Here is a 17,681-nt window from a genome sequence, read left to right as displayed (position 1 = left end):
CATCATTTTCGTATTCGTCGCCGTGGCACCCCTTTCCTTTCCACCACGGTGACAAATGCTTGATAATACTCTTATCAACTTATTCATAAATATTGCATAAAACTTGCTCATGTCATTCGCATCATGATAATAACATTTGAATGTTTAAAAATTGTTGTTGCACCAAATTACTAAATGCATATGGGGATTACCGGAATTGTTGTTTGATGATTCCGGCCCCATTTAATCTTGCCTAGATAGGTAGTTTTCATTTGCTTCACCCTCTTGCCATGTTTAACAACATTTAATCTTGTTGGGTACATAAACGAGATCGAACTAAATAAGTCACATGGTGTTTTCGTCAATATGCAACGGAGTTGCATATTGTGCTCCACTTAATTTGTAGAATTGTTTGTGCATTTTTGCCATGCCATGCTTCATTAAACCGGACATGCATCATACTTGATTGTGCATCATGCCATGTTCATGTCGTGGTTGTTTACTATGTTGTTTGCTTCTTTCCGGTGTTGCTTCTTCGGGTTGGTTCCGATAACGTCGTGCTTGTGAGGAACCATTCATCTACATCCGTTTGTCTTCTTCTTGGACTCGTTCTTCTTCCTTGCGGGATTTCAGGCAAGATGACCATACCCTCGAAATCACTTCTATCTTTGCTTGCTAGTTGCTCGCTCTTTTGCTATGCCTATGCTATGATACCTACCACTTGCTTATCATGCCTCCCATATTGTTGAACCAAGCCCCTAACCCACCTTGTCCTAGCAAACCGTTGATTGGCTATGTTATCACTTTGCTCAGCCCCTCTTATAGCGTTGTTAGTTGCAGGTGAAGATTGAAGGCCGTTCCTTGTTGGAACCTTTATTACTTGTTGGGATATCATTATATTATCTTGTTATCTTAATGCATCTATATACTTGGTAAAGGATGGAAAGCTCGGCCTTATGCCTGGTGTGTTGTTCCACTCTTGCCGCCCTAGTTTCCTTCATATCGGTGTTATGTTCCTGGATTTTGCGTTCCTTACGCGGTTGGGCTATAATGGGAACCCCTTGACAATTCGCCTTAAGTAAAGCTCTTCCAGCAATGCCCAACATTAGTTTTACCATTTGCCACCTAGCCTTTTCTTTTCCCTTGGGAGTCGCGCTCCTGAGGGTCATCATTATTTTACCCCCCCGGGCCAGTGCTCCTCTGAGTGTTGGTCCAACCTGTCAGCTGCCGGTGACCACCAGGGGCAACTCTGGGCTGGCCTACCCGTACCTAAGACAACTGAGTGTGCCCTGAGAAAGAGATATGTGCAGCTCCTATGGGGATTTGTCGGCACATTCGGGCGGTGTTGCTGGTTTAGTTTTACCCTATCGAAATATCTTGTTGTACCGGGATACCGAGTCTGATCAAAATGTCTCGGGAGGAGGTCTATTCCTTCGTTGACCGTGAGAGCTTGTCATGGGCTAAGTTGGGACACCCCTACAGGGATTTGAACTTTCGAAAGCCGTGCCCGCGGTTATGGGCGGATGGAAATTTGTTAATGTCCGGTTGTAGATAACCTGAACTTGACCTTAATTAAAATGAATCAACAGCGTGTGTCACCGTGATGGTCTCTTTCCGGCGGAGTCCGGGAAGTGAACACGGTTGTTGGAGTTATGCTTGACGTAGGTTGTTTAGGATCACTTCTTGATCATACTTTCTCGAACGTGCTTTGCCTTCTCTTCTCGCTCTCATTTGCGTATGTTAGCCACCATATATGCTAGTCGCTTGCTGCAGCTCCACCTCATACCTTTACCTTACCCATAAGCTTAAATAGTCTTGATCGCGAGGGTGCGAGATTGCTGAGTCCCTGTGGCTCACAGATACTTCCAAAACCAGCTTGCAGGTGCCGATGAGTCCGTGCCGATGACGCAACCAAGCTCAGGAGGAGCTCGTTGAATATCTTGTCCTTTGTGTTGTTTCATTCTAGTCGATCAGTAGTGGAGCCCAGTTGGGGTCGATCGGGGACCTTGTCGCATTTGGGATAGTCTTCTTTTATTTTGGTTTCGTAGTTGGACCTTGATTGTATCTGGATGATGTAATGCTTTATTCATGTAATTGTGTGAAGTGGCGATTGTAAGCCAACTATGTATCTCTTTCCCTTATGTATTACATGGGTTGTGTGAAGATTACCTCACTTGCGACATTGCTTTCAATGCGGTTATGCCTCTAAGTCGTGCTTCGACACGTGGGAGATATAGCTGCATCGAGGGCGTTACAAGTTGGTAATCAGAGCCTTCCCCGACCTTAGGAGCCCCATTGCTTGATCGTTTTTAGCAGCCGAGTTGAGTCTAGAAAAATGTTTTGAGTCATTTAGGAATTATATATCGGAGAGTTTAGGAATTCTTTTTACTCCTCAGTCCCTTCATCGCTCTGGTGAGGCATCCTGACGTAGAGTTTTGACTCTTCTCTTCTCAAATTTCACTAAATTTTTTTAGGATCACGCGGGTATCTTGGAATCATTCCAATGGTTTTGTGACGAGAACATTGTCTTGGTGCCTCCTGTCAGGGGTTTTGTGGAAGTGTCCCGGGGAGTTGAGCTCTGAGGTGTTGTCGTCATAATTTTATCATTGCAGTTCTGGAATACCTGAGTTTAGTACGCCGACATCGAAAATCTCTTTTATGCAGTTCGTTGGTAAGATAACCTCGACGCCACCCAGTACTGGGGCGGGAGTTCGGGAGTATCGCCATAACTCGTATAACGGATGCTTTTCGAAGGTTGGGGTAGACGATTTCCGAAGGTTTCTTGGTTATGTGTTGAAGGATGGATACAGCTTGATGTAGGATTTGCAAGTTTTGGGTGAGATATTATGCTTCCCCTGTATCCCCAACACCTGATTGCATAACTGGGAAAGTTTCGGGAGTTTATAAGTGGGAATTCAAGTAGCTCTTAGGATATGTTTCTGACAGATGTATGATATGAAATTGGGGTTCAACGTCTAGTGGTCCGCCTATTCACGGTTGGTTTTACAGTGGTCTCGTTGTGTCTTAAAGAGTCCTTGGCTATGCCGACTCGGGGACACTTCGTATGTCATGTGCACTGCCTTGTACATGATGGTGCTGTATGATCGAGCCCGTGTAGGCCCCACCACGAAAACTTCGGATGAAATCTCAGTCATATGTTTGTTCCGGCTTATTTTGCAAGCCAATCCTTTGTTTTGTTTTGAGTTGTGGTATTCGAGTTGCTTTGAAGTCAAATGTTGATTCCATACCTTTTCTAAGCGGTGTTCTCATGTTCCTATGAGAATACTAATCCTTCTTGATCATCGAGATTGTCTTGTCAATCCTTTTTCACCGGCGTGTTTCTCTTCAAGTGGATCCGATCTTTTCAACATCCGCAAGATCCAATCTCAGCTTTCTCAACGGTGTTGTCTTCATCCATCCCAAGTTGTCTTTGTTTTCCCACCCTCCCACCCTTGTTTCTCCTAGGACTTGGATTTCTTTATCGAGTATCCATCTTATTGATGTGAAGTCTCTCCATTCTTCTCCATCAATGTTCTTACCCGGTGATGCTCATGAAGATTTTAACGAAGTTTCTAGTTCACCATTATTCATTCTCTTTCTTCTCCGGTGGAACCAATTCAAGCTTTCGGTGTTGATCATATTCTTTTCTGTATTTCAATGTTTTCTCATGCCGGTGCAATTCTTAATCGTTCACCTCTCGCTATCCTATTGTTCCGGAGTGCTCAAGATATCTCGAAGATTCGTGTTTCCGCTCTCCTTCCGTTCAAGCTCTTTTGAGGATGCTATATCTTACAAGCTATTTAACTCAACCGGTGCTATATCCTCTTCAAGCAATCGTTCAACGGTGTTTCTTTTGAGTAGGCCCTAACCCACAGGTCTTTTCCCAGGATCTTACCTGACTCTTCCAATTTCTACCGGAGTTATTCTCAAATCCATTTCGAAGCTTGACGTAAGAATGAAGTTTTTCATCAGCCAAATGTTTTCTCCAAGATCTGTCAAATTCTTTTCATCATTGGTTCAACTTGTCTATTCTTCTTCATTCCGGAGTGTCTCAACAATTCATGGTGTTGTTTCTCGTCGTAATTCTCAGATTTTGAAGACCGAAGAAGAATTTTCTCTCAATCTTGCTCCATTCTCTTTAAGATTCGTGGTTCTAGTTCAAGGCCATCCTCTCATAATTGTTTTGATTGTGAGTATTCTTTTCACCTATCCGGAGCATTTCATGAGTTGTTTTCCATTTCTTACTCCGAAGCCCATCATTTTAGAAGATTTATTCATTCTCAGTTTTCAGCCCTCATTCTCCAAAGCTTACCGGTGCATCGCTCAAGTATTCTCTAATCAGTTCATGGTCTCTTCGTTCTCATGTATCTAAATTCCCTCAAGTGTCTTCATTCGTTTTCTAATTCTTCCCGGTGTTTCTTTATATTTTCCTCGTTCATTTCATAATTCTTCCCGGTGTTTCTTTATCTTTTCTTTGTTCTTTTTCAATTCTTACCGGTGGCTCGCTCAAGATTTCTATTCCTTTGTTATTGTATTGATTCAGTCGTTATTTCTATCCTACCGGTGGTTCGGTCAATATTTTCCCAAGTTGGCGCTATATCTATCTTAATCCTTTCTACGAGAATAAGTAGTGTGCCAAATCCATTGAGTGTCATCAATTTAATTGGTGAAGGATAGGCATAACGTAATTCTTATTCTTGCTTCATCCAAGTGATTAATTCTTTATTCCGGAGGCTCATCAAATTCTTGGTTTCACTTGATTCATTTTTCTTTCCCGGAGTCCCAAGCTCTCGCAATTATATCACCACGGAGATTTATCTAAATCTTTACAAGGTTCAAACTTGTGTTCTCAACTACCCTTTCTTTCTGTTTGATAATTCTTTTGTTTAACGGAGTTCTTCATGAAGGTTCTACATGATGTTTCATAAAGGATTTAATTCCTTCTCGAAGTGTTCTTCAAGATTCTTTTCTGAGGAGTTCAAGCATTCTTCATCTTGCAATCCGGAGTGCAATTCGTTCTACCGTATCATTGGAGGTGGTTTTACATCATTCTTGATAATTTTCCTTCGTGTTTCATGATTCACAAGTTATCAAGTATGAGATATTTTAAATCCATCAACCTCTTCGTTGGAGTTATCTTGGGTTATATTTCACTAAAGCTTTTACTAAGGATTGTTGCTATTATGGTGCTTATAAATGACCCAAGTTCTTCTTTATCCTTCCGATGAACAAGTTCCTCGTCTTCTTGTTCTTATCAATCCAATTCTTTTCCCGTGAGTGGCAGGTGGTCACCTCATAATTTGAGTTGTATTCCATAAGACCATATCAATCATATTCTTTTCATTGTTGGTGTTCCAACAACTCCGTTCGACCCTTCCCCTAAAGATGCCTCTTCGAGCTCTTTTGGGGCAGAAGTTGGCATTTTCTTGTCCTTTCTCCTATCTCAATTATCTTTCTTCTATTCTTTTGTTACACAGGCATTGTGATGTTGCTCTCTTCTAACCATCTTCTTGTTTTGTCATGATAGTGTTTTTTTCTTTGCTGATCCATTCAACCGGAGTGTCGTGTCTTCTTTCGAGCTCTGTCATCTTATCAAATTTTGCACCCTTTCTCAACCGGAGTGCTGTCCAAATTATATCATTCTTATTCCTTCTCTATCTCGTTTTAACCGGAGTGTTGTGCCCTCTGCTCAAGTTCTTTTCATCTAATCAAGTTCCTTATCACTTTTCAACCGGAGTGCTGCCCGAATTTGTTCTTCCTTGTTACTCTTCCCTACCGGAGTGCTTTCAATTTTGTTCTTCTTTGTTGCTTTCTTTCTTTCTATTTGTTCAACCTCTCAAGGTTCGTGGTTTCACTCGTTTGTCAAAGAAGCTACTTAGTTTTACCTCTTCTCTTTCTCTTCCGTTTTTCCCTCCGGTGCCATCCTAGATCTCGGGACGAGATCCTCTCGTAGTGGTGGAGTGTTGTGACGCCCCAAGATCGGAGCTTCAGATGCCTTCCATGTTTCCGAGTGCTGTCGGGTGATTCATTCTGGTTCGTTGCATCATGTGCATTGCATCATGTCATCATATCATCATGTCATAAGTCTTCTTGCATCTCAACTAAATAATTTGTGTGGATCTTCGGTCCTTTTAAATTGAGGGAATTCACATGGTGATTCTCTTTATAACATATCCTCCCGACATTAGGGAGCTATATTAAATATCCCATTAACTTGGAATCACCCATCACACAATTGCATTACTCTTCAACTCTTCTTGTATCCGACTTAACCTCATATATATTTTCCTTGTCATCCCCCTCACTTCCTTCTTCTTTCATGTCTTTGCAAACGACCTTATTCCTCCTCCATTAATGTTCATCTTTTCCCTATAAATCTTGCCTTTTTTCCTACACCCTCTCTCTCAAATTTCATCCCATTCGAAGTTGTTTTGGTCAGGTTCAAAAATGATTGAAGTTTCAGAATAATTCAAACTCTAATTATTTTTCTACCTTCTAAAAATGCCAGAGCAATTTATTCAAACCCTACATAAATCCAGGGTTCCAGATATATTTTTATATATCTCATATTCCTAACCAAAACCCCTGGTTTTTCCCCTTTTGTTGGTTGTTTAATTATATAAACAATAAATTTAAGATAGGGAAGATTTTGGAAAGGAGGGGGAGCCCAGCTGCAGCTTCAGGCCGGCCGGCCCAAGGTCTCCCGCGCCAGCCCACTTGCAGCTAACCCTAGCCTACCACTCGATCCTCAACTCCCTCTCGTCCCCATCCACCGCCGCCTCTCCCTTCATCCCTTCCCCCGATCCACTTCTCTCCCTCGTGCTACACCCCAGCGCCCCATCTCCCTCCGCTCGTTTTTCTCCCTCGCCGCCACTCTCACGCACGCATCGCACCAGGGGCCCGATCCCATCTCCCCTGCCCCGCGCTATACCTCCCTCTTCTCCACGTCCGCAGCGTCGCCCAGGGTCTCCTTCGGCGTCGGCCTCCTGCGTCGCCGGTCTGCCTCCCTTTCCTTGCCGGAGCAAGCTCGTCATCCGCCACCAAGCACCCAGCGCCGCCACTCGTCGACCTCCTCTGCTCCAGTCGTGGACAACACCTGCCTCGTTCGACCACCACCATTGCGCCCTGCTGCCGCTGCTCTTCTCGCGTGCCGCCTGACCCGCGCTGCTGCAGCTTCGCGCTTGCTACCGTGCCCTGCTGCTGCTTCGTCCGACCGCGGACGACCTCCGTCGAGCTCGCTCGGCCACCTTCGACCTCGGCGTGGCCCTGCCTTCACTAGCATCCGCCTCCTGCCAGCCGTTTTCATGGGTTCAGGGAGCCCCAAGTCATGTTCGTGGCCTCGTTGGCTGTTGATGCTACGTTGTTGACCTTCTCCATCGTCTACCGGGGCTCGTCAAACCCTGTACCCAGAGCCCAAGTTAGAAGAATCCATGGACGTGCTTCTCACTTGTGCCAGTTTGGATCATCAAGAACGTTTCGGGATTCGCCGAGTACCATTACGCCCGGAGGCCACGGATCCGTGAAGTTCCACTACCGTCGCCGTGTATCCGACAAGTTCGCGAGTACGACTACTTCGCACGACAATCTTGTACCACTACCGTTGCAAGAACCGAGACCGACAAGTCCTAAGACCCAAGTACCATGACGCCAAGTACCAGGACGACGAGGACCACCAAGTTCGCCTTCCGCCGTCTCCGAAATTGCCAAGTACCACGACGATATGAGAACAACTGCCGTCGACATGCATTTTGCCAAGTACCACTACCGTCGTCCCTCGAAGACTCCGTGGACGTCAAGTTTCTCGTCGTGCCCCTGAACATCTACGGAAACTTGTGAGACTAAGAACCGTGAATGTGTACCGATGACCCTCAAGTTCGTCCACGATTGTTATGTACCACTACCATCAACGCGAACCACTACTTCCACTATGGCATGAGTACAACTACTACCACTACGAACGTGGCGAGAACGTCTACTTCCTCTACTTGCACCGAACCAATACGCTTCGAAACGCATGCTTCGAAGGTATAACCCCAAGACCACCGTCGACCCGCGGGAACCCGGTTACCGGGATCACCTCACCATCTTTTGCACGCTACCGTCACTTCTTTTTGCACCGGTATCCCTGTGGGCTACCTGATAACCGATATGTTGCCGTGGCATCATTTTCGTATTCGTCGTTGTGGCACACCTTTCCTTTCCACCACGGTGACAAATGCTTCATAATGCTCTTATCAACTTATTCATAAATATTGCATAAAACTTGCTCATGTCATTCGCATCATGATAATAACATTTAAATGTTTAAAAATTGTTGTTGCACCAAACTACTAAATGCATATGGGGATTTACCGGAATTGTTGTTTGATGATTCCGGCCCCATTTAAACTTGCCTAGATAGGTAGTTTTCATTTGCTTCACCCTCTTGCCATGTTTAACAACATTTAATCTTGTTGGGTACATAAACGAGATCGAACTAAATAAGTCACGTGGTGTTTTCGTCAATATGCAACGGAGTTGCATATTGTGCTCCACTTAATTTGTAGAATTGTTTGTGCATTTTTGCCATGCCATGCTTCATTAAACCGGACATGCATCATACTTGATTGTGCATCATGCCATGTTCATGTCATGGTTGTTTACTATGTTGTTTGCTTCTTTCCGGTGTTGCTTCTTCGGGTTGGTTCCGGTAACGTCGTGCTTGTGAGGAACCATTCATCTACGTCCATTTGTCTTCTTCTTGGACTCGTTCTTCTTCCTTGCGGGATTTCAGGCAAGATGACCATACCCTCGAAATCACTTCTATCTTTGCTTGCTAGTTGCTCGCTCTTTTGCTATCCCTATGCTACGATACCTACCACTTGCTTATCATGCCTCCCATATTGTTGAACCAATACCCTAACCCACCTTGTCCTAGCAAACCGTTGATTGGCTATGTTACCGCTTTGCTCAGCCCCTCTTATAGCGTTGTTAGTTGCAGCTGAAGATTGAAGGCCGTTCCTTGTTGGAACCTTTATTACTTGTTGGGATATCATTATATTATCTTGTTATCTTAATGCATCTATATACTTGGTAAAGGATGGAAGGCTCGGCCTTATGCCTGGTGTTTTGTTCCACTCTTGCCGCCCTAGTTTCCTTCATATCGGTGTTATGTTCCCGGATTTTGCGTTCCTTACGCAGTTGGGCTATAATGGGAATCCCTTGACAGTTCGCCTTAAGTAAAGCTCTTCCAGCAATGCCCAACATTGGTTTTACCATTTGCCACCTAGCCTTTTCTTTTCCCTTGGGAGTCGCGCTCCTGAGGGTCATCATTATTTTACCCCCCGGGCCAGTGCTCCTCTGAGTGTTGGTCCAACCTGTCAGCTGCCGGTGACCACCAGGGGCAACTCTGGGCTGGCCTACCCGTACCTAAGACAATCTGAGTGTGCCCTGAGAAAGAGATATGTGCAGCTCCTATCAGGATTTGTCGGCACATTCGGGCGGTGTTGCTGGTTTAGTTTTACCCTGTCGAAATGTCTTGTTGTACCGGGATACCAAGTCTGATCGGAATGTCTCGGGAGGAGGTCTATTCCTTCGTTGACCATGAGAGCTTGTCATGGGCTAAGTTGGGACACCCCTGCAGGGATTTGAACTTTCGAAAGCCGTGCCCGCGGTTATGGGCGGATGGGAATTTGTTAATGTCCGGTTGTAGATAACCTAAACTTGACCTTAATTAAAATGAATCAATAGCGTGTGTCACCGTGATGGTCTCTTTCCGGCAGAGTCCGGGAAGTGAACACGGTTGTTGGAGTTATGCTTGACGTAGGTTGTTTAGGATCACTTCTTGATCATACTTTCTCGAACGTGCTTTGCCTTCTCTTCTCGCTCTCATTTGCGTATGTTAGCCACCATATATGCTAGTCACTTGCTGCAGCTCCACCTCATACCTTTACCTTACCCATAATCTTAAATAGTCTTGATCGCGAGGGTGCGAGATTGCTGAGTCCCTGTGGCTCACAGATACTTCCAAAACCAGCTTGCAGGTGCCGATGAGTCCGTGCCAATGACGCAACCAAGCTCAGGAGGAGCTCATTGAAGATCTTGTCCTTTGTGTTGTTTCGTTCTAGTCGATCAGTAGTGGAGCCCAGTTGGGGTCGATCGGGGACCTTGTCGCATTTGGGGTAGTCTTCTTTTATTTTGGTTCCGTAGTCGGACCTTGATTGTTTCTGGATGATGTAATGCTTTATTCATGTAATTGTGTGAAGTGGCGATTGTAAGCCAACTATGTATCTCTTTCTCTTATGTATTACATGGGTTGTGTGAAGATTACCTCACTTGCGACATTGCTTTCAATGAGGTTATGCCTCTAAGTCGTGCTTCGACACGTGGGAGATATAGCCGCATCGAGGGCGTTACACCTATGTGCACCAACAACTTATGCTAAGCAAGATAAACAACTATGTGATAGCAAGATATATGACAAGAAACAATATGGCTATCACAAAGTGAAGTGCATAAGTAAAGAGCTCGGGTAAGATATAACCGAGGCACGCAGAGATGACGATGTATCCCGAAGTTCACACCCTTGCAGATGCTAATCTCCATTTGGAGCAGCGTGGAGGCACAATACTGCCCAAGAAGCCGCTATGGCCACCGTAATCTCCTCACGCCCTCGCACAATGCAAGATGCTGTGATTCCACTAAGGGACCCTTGAGGGCGGTCACCGAACCCGTACAAATGGCAACCCTTGGGGGCGGTCACCAAACCCGTACACTTTGGCAACCCTTGGGGGCGGTCACCGGTACCCGTCAAATTGCTCGGGGCGAACTCCACAACCTAATTGGAGATCCCGACGCTAACCTGGAGCTTTACACCATAATGATTGAGCTCCGAACACCACCAACTGTCTAGGGAACCCAAGCACCCAAGAGGAACAGGTTCAAGGGTACCAAGCACCCAAGAGTAATAAGCTTCTCAACTTGTAACTTCCACGTATCACCATGAAGAACTCAAACCGATGCACCAAATGCAATGGCAAGGACACACGAAGTGCCCAAGTCCTTCTCTCTCAAATCCCGCAGAAGCAACTAATGCTAGGAGGAAAATGAGAGGAAGAACAAGAAGGAGAATGCCAAGAACTCCAAGATCTAGATCCAAGGGGTTCCCCTCACATAGAGGAGAAAGTGATTGGTGGAAATGTGGATCTAGATCTCTCTCTTTTCCCTCAAAAACTAGCAAGAATCCATGGAGGGATTGAGAGTTAGCAAGCTCGAAGAAGGTCAACAATGGGGGAAGAACTTGAGCTCAAGAGATAAAGTTCATTGGGGAAGAAGGCCCCATTTTATAGGTGAGGAAAAATCCAACCGTTATGCTCACAGCCTGCACAGAGCGGTTGTTTACAATTATTTTGATTTGATTTGCATAAAGCATGGGACTGGGCATCCCGACGACTAGCCATTTTGTCGTGAGTGAGGAGCGGATTCCACTCCTCTTGAGAATAACCCGCCTAACATGGAAGATACAGACATCCCTAGTTGATACATGGGCTATTCGAGCATACAAAACAGAATGTTTATTTGAAGGTTTAGAGTTTAGCACATACAAATTTACTTGGAACGGCAGGTAGATACCATATATAGGTAGGTATGGTGGACTCATATGGAACAACTTTGGGGTTTATGGGATTGGATGCACAAGCAGTATTCCCGCTTAGTATAGGTGAAGGCTAGAAAAAGATTGGGAAGCGACCAGCTAGAGAGCGATAACAGTCATGAACATGCATTAAAATTAATCAACAGCGAATGCAAGCATGATTAGGATATAATGCACCATGAACATAAATATCGTAGAGGCTATGTTGATTTTGTTTCAACTACATGTGTGAACATGTGCCAAGTCAAGCCACTCGAATCGTTCAAAAGAGGATACCACCCTATCATACCACATTGCAACCATTTTAATACCATGTTGGCACGCAAGGTAAACCATTATAAGCTCCTAGCTAATTAAGCATGGCATAAGCAACTATAATCTCTAATTGTCATTGCAAACACGTTTATTCATAATAGGCTGAATCAGGAACGATGAACTAATCATATTTACAAAAACAAGAGAGGTCCAGTTCATGCCAGCTTCTCCCATCTCAATCAGTCCATCATATATCATCATAATTTCCTTTCACTTGCATGACCGAATGATGTGAATAATAATAACAGTGCACGTGCATTGGACTACGCTAGAATCTGCAAGGATAAAATAAACAGGAGAAGACAAGGCAATATGGACTCTTCGTTAAATCAACAATAATGCATATAGGAGTCATTTCAACAATTTAATTATGGTCTTCTCTATTGACCCCCAAAGAAAAGAAAATAAATAAAACTATTTACACAGGAAAGCTCTCAACAAGCAAAAGAAGAACATGAAATATTTTTGGGTTTTCTTTTCAATTACTACTACAAGCATAGAAATTAAAACTAGCTAAAAGCTACAACTATTTTTTTGGTTTTTCTTAAGGTTTATCAAACACACAAGAAGAAAGCATAAAAAGGAAATAAACTAGCATGGATATTACAATGAAAAATTATGAGCACCGACATCTAGCAATGAGTGCGTGAACATGAATGTAATGTCGGTGAGAAGTGCGTACTCCCCCAAGCTTAGGCTTTTGGCCTAAGTGGGTTTATTTCCACGGATAGCCTGGCGGATATCCGAAGTTGTAGTTGGGGTCGTACTGTGATGCATGAGTCATTGCATCGTGGGCTGCAACTTGGAGGCGAGCTATCTCAGCCCTCCTCTTATACTCTTCCGGTTCCTCTCTGGTTATAAAATATCTCCCTTTTGCCCGAAAGTCAAAGAAAGTAGAAAGCAGGGAGAGCGACATGATAGGTGCGTCGTCTGTCAAAGATTAGTCGGTACTGGAGGAACTGATCGTTCCTCTCAACAAACTGATGACGAACCATAGCCTCGTAATCCAAATAAGTAGGAGGCAACTCAATATCATCCTCACGTATGGTTATACAAAGAAAATTAGCTATACGGGTTGCATAAATTCCACCAAAGAAATCTCCATTAAATCTATTATGATGCAACCTACGTGCAACAATGGCTCCCAAGCTATAAGATTTATCTCCTAACACAGCACTCCTAAGAATACTGAGGTCAAGGACACACATATGACATGCTTCATCTTTACCATTTATGTACCTACCTATGAAGAGAGCAAAATAATGTATAGTAGGAAAATGAAGGCTCCCTATGGTAGACTGTGCTATATCTCTAGATTCCCCCACAGTTATATTAGCAAGAAAATCTCTAAATTCAGATTTGCGAGGTTCACTAGCACTACCCCATTGTGGAAGTTTGCAAGAAGTGGTAAAATCCTCTAAGTCCATAGTATAAGAATTTTCCTAAAGATCAAATAGGACAGTTTGAGAATTGCGTGAAGATGAAAATTCAAACCTCCTCACAAAGGAACTAGTGAGATAGTGGTACCGATGGCACTTTTCTACCTCGAAGCTCACAAGATCAGTGTTATGCAAATATGTGTTAAATTCTTCCTTAATTCATGCTCGATCCATGAAGTCCTCTGAAGGCCATTCACAAGGCCGCACTGGGGCGTCCCTTGGTGGTTCATCATTAGCATCCCGCATTGCAAGCCTGGGTCCTTGTTTCCTTGAAGAACCACCTTGGTACATTTTCCTAAGCATATTTTTTCCTCTGAAAAATTTCTGAAATTTTTAGTAACTTCAAATAAAAGTAAACCAAGCTCAACAAAATAGATAGCAACTACTCCTACAAGTGCCTAGGACCTATATCATGCATTAGAACTACTTGGAACCATATAAATTTGACATGCAAGCAAGAACATGGTCACCTCAGCAGCACAAATTTGCAATGAATAAAGTACAAGAACAAAAACTAATTGGACCAATGGAGGAGTCACATACCAAGGAACAATCCCCCAAAGCAGTTTTGTGAGAGGTGCTATGAGCAAGGAGATCGAAAATCGCAGCAAAATGAGCTAGAACTCATGCTTGAGCTGGATGGTTTTTTTTTGGGAGGAAGAAGAAGTGTGTGGGTGCAGCAATAAGTGGAGGGGAGCCACCATGGGCCCACGAGGCAAGGGGCACACCCAAGGGGGTGGACGCGCCGTGGACCCTATTAAATTGGCAGGGCATTTGGAGAACTTTTATTTTTGGGGTATTTTTATATTGCACGGATAATTCAGATTACATACAAAAATTACAATTTTTGCTTTATTTAATATAAATAGAAGAAAGTAAAAAAGAAGGTACAGATAGTTGTGTTTTCTAAATTCATCCATCTCATGCTCATCAAAAGGAATCCACTAATAAGGTTGATCGGGTCTTGTTAACAAACTCATTTCGAATAACATGGAACCGGAGAATTTTTGAATAACACTAGGTTACCTCAACAGGGATATGCACATCCCCAACAATAAGAATATCATATTTCTTCTTGATATTAGGAAGAGGAAATTCAAAACCTCCAAAAATAATCGATGGAATTTTTCCAATAGACTTTATACTATGAACTTGAGGTTGTTTCCTCGGAAAGTGTACCGTATGCTCATTACCATTAACATGAAAAGTGACATTGCCTTTGTTGCAATTAATAACAGCCCCTACAGTATTCGAAAAAGGTCTTCCAAGAATAATAGACATACTATCGTCCTCGGGAATATCAAGAATAACAAAGTCCGTTAAAACAGTAACGTTTGCAACCACAACAGGCACATCCTCACAAATACTGACAGGTATAGCAATTGATTTATCAGCCATTTGGAAAGATATTTCAGTAGGTGTCAACTTATTCAAATCAAGTCTACGATATAAAGAGAGAGGCATAACACCGGTTCCAAGATCACATAAAGCAGTTTTAACATAGTTTCTTTTAATGGAGCATGCTATAGTTGGTATTCCTGGATCTCCTAGCTTCTTAGGTATTCCACCCTTAAAAGTATAATTAGCAAGCATGGTGGAAATTTCAGCTTCCAGTATCTTTCTTTTATTAGTTAAAATATCTTTCATGTTCTTAGCATAAGGATTCAATTTAAGCATATCAGTCGAATGCATACGCAAAAAGATAGGTCTAATCATTTCAGCAAAGCACTCAAAATCCTCATCATCCTTTTTCTTGGATGGCTTAGGAGGAAAAGGCATGGGTTTCTGAACCCAAGGCTCTCTTTCCTTACTGTGTTTCCTATCAACAAAGTCTCTTTTGTCATATCGTTGATTCTTTGATTGTGGGTTATCAAGATCAACAGCACGTTCAATCTCTACATCATTGTCATTGCTAGGTTGAGCATCAACATGAACATTATCATTAACATTATCACTACTTTCATGTTCATTACCAGATTGTGTTTCAGCATCAGAAATAGAGATATCATTGGGATTCTCAGGTGTGTCAATAACAGGTTCACTAGAAGCATGCAAAGTCCTATCATTTTTCTTTCTCTTCCTTTTAGAAGGACTAGGTGCATCTATATTATTTCTCTGAGAATCTTGCTCAATTCTCTTAGGATGGCCCTCAGGATACAAAGGTTCCTGTGTCATTTTACCACCCCTAGTCATAACTCTAACAACATTATCATTCTTTTTACTATTTAATCCATTGAGAAAATCATTTTGAGCTTTAAGTACTTATTCTACTTGAGTGGTAACCATAGAAGCATGTTTACTAATGAGTTTAAGTTCACCTTTAACTCTAGACATATAGTCACCCAAGTGTTCAATCATATAAGCATTTTGTTTTAATTGTCTACCAAAGTAAGCATTGAAGTCTTCTTGCCTAACCATAAAGCTATCAAACTCATCCAAACATTGGCTAGCAAACTTAGTAGGAGGGATTTTAGCTTTATCATATCTATAAAGAGAATTTACCTTTACTACCTGTGTCGGGTTATCAAGACCATGTGTTTCTTCAATAGGCGATGGATTAAAACCATATATTTCTTCAACAGGCGGTAAATTAAGACCATGTATTTCTTCAATAGGAGGTAAATTTTTAACATCTTCAGCTTTAATACCCTTTTATTTCATAGATTTCTATGCCTCTTGCATATCTTCAGGACTGAGAAATAGAACACCCCTTTTCTTCGGAGTTGGTTTAGGAATAGGCTCAGGAGTTGGCTTAGGAGCTAGCTCAGGAAGTGTCCAATTATTTTCATTTGTCAACATATTATTCAATAGAATTTCAGCTTCATCCAGTGTTCTTTTCCTAAAAACAGAATCAACACAACTATCCAGGTGGTCTCTGGAAGCATCAGTTAGTCCATTATAAAAGATATCAAGTATTTCATTTTTGTTAAGAGGATGATCAGGAAAAGCATTAAGTAATTGGAGAAGCCTCCCCCAAGCTTGTGGGAAACTCTCTTCTTCAATTTGCACAAAATTATATATATCCATTAAGGCAGCTTGTTTCTTATGAGCAGGGAAATATTTAGCAGAGAAGTAATAAATCATATCCTGGGGACTACACACACAACCGGGATCAAGAGAATTAAACCATATCTTAGCATCACCCTTTAATGAGAACGGAAATATTTTAAGGATATAAAATTAGCGAGTTCTCTCATCATTAGTGAACAGGGTGGCTATATCATTTAATTTAGTAAGATGTGCCACAACAGTTTCAGATTCATAGCCATAAAAAGGATTAGATTCAACCAAAGTAATTATATCAGGATCAATAGAGAATTCATATTCCTTATCAGTAACAAAGATAGGTGAAGTAGCATAAGCATGATCATATTTCATTCTAGCATTCAGAGTTTTTTGTTTAAGATTAGCTAATAATTTCTTAAGAGCACTTCTATTGTTGCATGCAAGAAAGTCTCTTTTAGTTTCTTCATCCATAACATAGCCCTCAGGCACAACAGGCAATTCATATTCATTAGGAGAGCCTTCATCATCACTTTCATCAATATTATCAGTTTCAATAATTTCATTCTCTCTAGCCCTAGCAAGTTGTTTATCAAGAAATTCACCAAGTGGCACAGTAGTATCAAGCATAGAAGTAGTTTCATCATAAGTATCATGCATAGCAGAAGTGGCATCATCAATAATATGCGACATATCAGAATTAATAGCAGAAGCAGGTTTAGGTGTCGCAAGCTTACTCAAAACAGAAGGTGAATCAAGTGCAGAGCTAGATGGCAGTTCCTTACCTCCCCTCGTAGTTGAGGGATAAATTTTTGTTTTCGCGTCTTTCAAGCTCTTCATAGTGACCAGCAGATATAAATCCCAAGTGACTCAAAGAATAGAGCTATGCTCCCCTGCAACGGCGCCAGAAAATAGTCTTGATAACCCACAAGTATAGGGGATCACAACAGTTTTCGAGGGTAGAGTATTCAACCCAAATTTATTGATTCGACACAAGGGGAGCCAAAGAATATTCTCAAGTATTAGCAACTCAGTTGTCAATTCAACCACACCTGGAAACTTAATATCTGCAGCAAAGTGTTTAGTAGCAAGGTAATATGATAGTAGTGGTAACGGTAGCAAAAGTAATATTTTTGGTATTTTGTAGTGATGATAACAATGGCAATGGAAAAGTAAATAAGCGAAGAACAATATATGGAAAGCTCGTAGGCAATGGATCAGTGATGGAGAATTATGCCGGATGCGATTCATCATGTAACAATCATAACCTAGGGTGACACAGAACTAGCTCCAATTCATCAATGTAATGTAGG

Source organism: Triticum dicoccoides, chromosome 6A, assembly GCF_002162155.2.
Source record: "Triticum dicoccoides isolate Atlit2015 ecotype Zavitan chromosome 6A, WEW_v2.0, whole genome shotgun sequence".
Taxonomy (NCBI): Eukaryota; Viridiplantae; Streptophyta; class Magnoliopsida; order Poales; family Poaceae; genus Triticum; species Triticum dicoccoides.
This window is presented reverse-complemented; position numbering follows the sequence as displayed.